This window comes from Orycteropus afer, unplaced genomic scaffold (genome assembly GCF_000298275.1).
Source record: "Orycteropus afer afer isolate SDZICR_OR568_19922 unplaced genomic scaffold, OryAfe1.0 scaffold00437, whole genome shotgun sequence".
Lineage (NCBI taxonomy): Eukaryota > Metazoa > Chordata > Mammalia > Tubulidentata > Orycteropodidae > Orycteropus > Orycteropus afer.
Window position 1 is genome coordinate 443,462 of NW_006922024.1, and position 4,421 is coordinate 447,882.

Here is a 4,421-nt window from a genome sequence, read left to right on the forward strand (position 1 = left end):
ATGGATGGTTTTATCAATTTTATCAATCAGATCTTTTATTGCAAACAATTGAATAAATTATCACTAGTTGAGGCAGAAACATAGCTAATTAAAATGTCTTGAACAGCTTATGGAATAATTATGAGACCAGAAAACAAGATTAAGGCTCTCTTTCTGGGGAAAACATGTAAAGGAATGCTCTCCCAGAAAATCTTCTAATGAAAACACCCTCATTGTTATAATTGCTACCAGCTAACATTTAATGTAAGGAATTTGACCAAAATGCAGCCATGTCTTCTCCACATGCATGCTAATTTTGAAAAAGAATTTGGCCTTTGAAAGCACAGCTGTTGCCCAACACCATAATCTCTGTCCTAACTTATTCCACCAAAGGGTCAACTTATTTCAGAGCCTGTGTTCTATATTGATAACTTTCAAATCAAAATCTCATATAGGTGGATTTGATTGAGGGACCTTCAGTCCCATACCCATATTCTGGATATAAGGAATACTGGGAGTTTGAGTTATTCTTCTCTATATTGACTACCTTGGGAGTTTACCAAATATAAAAGGCTAATAAAATAGATGATGGGCATATGACACATATCCACTGTGTTAGTCAAGTATCTTCACCTATCATGCTCATGACTTTGTGCCAGGCTTTGGTCAGGAAGTTAGGAGGAGGATGGGAATCGTCTTTAGTCTGAAGAAGTTCAGGTTCTACTCAGTTCAGTAATTACAATGATTTTAATGTGGTCTTCATGGTGCTGAAATTTTAGAACACCTATATGTTATTGAACTGACACATTTGGATAACCATAAGAGAAAAAAATCCTCCAAAAGTTTTTGATTAACTTTAGGAAATAAATTTGAATGGCACATTGGTATATAAGGGTAAAACTCTTTCTTGTCTCCTAATAGTATTCATAAAAAGGTGAAAATAAAAACTTGGAAAGACTGACAATAAAATTTTATTGCTAGAATGAACTTATTGGTATGGAAATGAAAGTCAGGTGAAAGTTATTTAAAATGAGGAAAAGTGGAATACCAGATCTTATCAAGGACAAGAAAATGCCTAAAACCTGATGTACAGAGCATGCAATACATTCTCAAAGCATTTCTGAATAAAATTCAAAATGCAGAAGACCACAAAAATTAAATTTCTTATATTATATATTAGTTCACACACACAACCACTTGTTATACATAAATTGATATACACTATATTCCTGAATACTCATGCCATTTTTCATGGACTCATCCAGGTAAGACACTTCAAAAATCTATAATAAAAGGTAAATTTTTGCAACTTTCTTCCATCTCAGTTTTCCTAAGAATTCTGTAAATATTTTAAATAACACATGTACTTTATTTTCAAGATGGAGACCTGTAAGTCATGATTGACATCTATTTTGTTTATCCTGAACTCAGTGCAGTCAATCATCGTATATTATTCGACATCAAAAACAATTTAAATTGTATATAATTCATCTCACCTTCACTGATCCTACAGTAAAATTACATAGTCATAAAATCTGTTTCCCTATTCTATTCTAATAATGTTTAATCTTATTTCCCAATTCCCCTTCTACCAGTCATCTTCACATAGAAGCTATTGTAATCTTTTTCTTAAAAAAAAAAAAAAAAACATAAATTAAATTGTGTGTATTTTTTCTTTGGTATGTATCTAAGTATCATTGTTCATAGACTAAGACTGAACTCTTACTATGATCTTTAAAGCTCTGTATAACACGGATCCTCCTTACTTCCCCAAGTTCATTTCCTAGCACTCTTGGATTCACCCACTACCCCACAGTAACCTCTCAATGTCCCAAGCCCTCATCTAACTTGCAGAAATTGTCCTTTAATGTGTTTCCATGCTCATCCTTCTACTCTGTCTAAATCCATATCCCCTTTGTTTCCTAACACAGTATCTGATTCTTTTGCACCTTAATAGTTGCTTTGATTTTCAATTTTATGCTTGTGTTTTTATTTGTTAAAAATCTGTGCCTCCCACTGGAGTGTAAGCTCCATGAGACCAGGCAGCATGATGGTTTTATTTTCCTTCAATAGCTGGAAAGTATTAGCATGGTATGTAGAAGATAGCAGGCACTCTAAATATTGCTTAAACAGATGAGTGAAGGGTCTTATTTTATGAAGTTGAAGTATATTTATTCTGTAGAAAGTATATCTGACATTGAGTAAGTAAAATCTCTTACAGTTACTGAGAATTAAAGTCCATTCATCTGCAAAGCCCTTCAATGTGTGCACATGAAAAACCTATGTTCCTCATGATCCCTGGTTTAAACTTCTTTACAAGCATGAGTAATAATCCCCTTACTTTCCTCAAAGTTTACTATTAGAAATCAGGTTTGGTATTTTCCAGGTCTTTCTTTGGCTCAAAGAAATAAAGTTGTAGGTCAAATAATAAACGGGTGCTCAATAGTATAAGGAAAAAGAAAGGAGCTAGTAAAATAATTCATATTTTCTTTTTGTTGTTGTTATGTGCCGTGGAGTCGGACCCGACTCATAGCGATTCCTCCTTGGGTTTTCGAGGCAGTCTCTCTACGGCAGTAGATTGCCCAACCTTCTTTTCAGGGAGTGGCTGGTGGTTTTGAACCCCCAGCCTTCTGATTAGTAGTCAAGTAACTTAGGCACTACGCTACCAGAGCTCCTATATTTTCTTTAACTCAATTAAAATAAAAATATTTTACTCATAAAAGGACATTAATTTTTGTCCTTGTATGTTTCTGAAGTCAGAATTTTTTCACTTTTTACTGAAGTAAGAATTTCATTCAAATTATGAATCTTAACTACTTGATGAACTTTAACATATATATTTTTAAGATTCTGATGACTCTAGCATTAAATGAAATCGGTAATTCCTGCTGGAGTTACTTCCCTGTATTGGTAACACCTTTGAAACAACTATGGCATTTTACAACCTTTTAAGTGCTTCATTATAATATTTAGGTCATTGTGAATAAGATTAACTTCAGAGTTTAAGGTTGTCACAAATATAATGTGCAATATACTTAAATTACAATTACTTTGTGGCTAACAGCTAGGTTATATAAATTAAGTGTTCATACCTTTTTGTTTTTAAAAGAGTAAATTTGTATAATAATGGAATTCTTATAGGTTTGTTATAGAGATAAGTAGGTCAGTTTATCAATTTTGCTGTTGAATTATTCTAGAGATAGAAGCTGAGAGCAATGGCCACATTTTGTTTGACATGCTCTATTTCACAATATAAATCCCAGTTTTCCACTTCTACTGAGAGTTATACAGATTGTGGTTTTTTTTGTTGTTGTTTTTTGTTTTTTATTAAAACCACAGAGTACTTTGATTTACCACTTCAATTTACTCAGGAGAGTCTGTGTCTGAGACCAGTCATTTGTGCTGTGCTCCCCTTGAGAAGCACCACTATTAATTGGAACAAAAATGTTTGAATAGCAAATGTCACTGAATCTCTCAGGATGTGCCAAGGCTTTGCAGCTAGGAGAAAACATAAAGCAAGTCATCACTGCTTTATCTGGATGAGCTAAAGAAACAAGAGGAATCCTAAATCAGGCTTACATGAACAAATAGCCTGAAGTCTTTGACCAAATTCAGCATCTAATAGCATTTATTAAGTACTCATCGTGTGTCAAGTATTTAACCTAGTTAGTTGTATGGTTACAAAGATGGCTCTGTGAGATAAATGAAAGATGAAGGAATAGAATGTGCTGTTGACATACTAGGGTAAATAAATCTGCCTTAGGACATTAGGACCTGTGTACTTGTTAGTTATCACTGTGAAACTAATCACTTCAAAATTTAGTGGCTTATGACTAAAGTAAGTATTTGTTTAGCTCTCAGATTAGTGGGGTGTCTACCTAGTGGCCCTCCTCTTTGGATTTCCTGGAGTTGATTGGCTTCTCCCATGTCTATAACCTCAGTTGAGACAAGTGGACTGATTTAATTATTATCCATGTGGTCACTCATCTTTCAGTAAGCAGGCCCAGATTTGTTCAGATGACAAGTACAAGGGGATGAGGAGAGGACACAGAAATGTAAAATTATTCTTGAGACCTGGAAATGGGACATGCATGATGTCACTTCCACAACTTGCTATTAGTCAAAACAATTATAAGTCCAATTCACATTGAAAGGGTATAAAAACAGACTGTTTTCATGGGAAAGAAGCTGCAAAGACAGGTTACAAAGGATCATAGACACAGAGAAGGGAAAAATTGTGGCTATTGTTTTAAAAGAAATTTACTGTGGTAGATTAAAAAAAAAAAAAAATGATTTTGACCTGTGTCATGAACTTTGTCAAGAAATTAGAAGTGGAATGGTCATTCCTTGGTAATGCAGAATAAAAACAGGTATGATTCTGAGTTTAAAATATTTTATGTTGTTCTTGTAGTTAGGTGCCATCGAGCCAGCTCTGACTCATA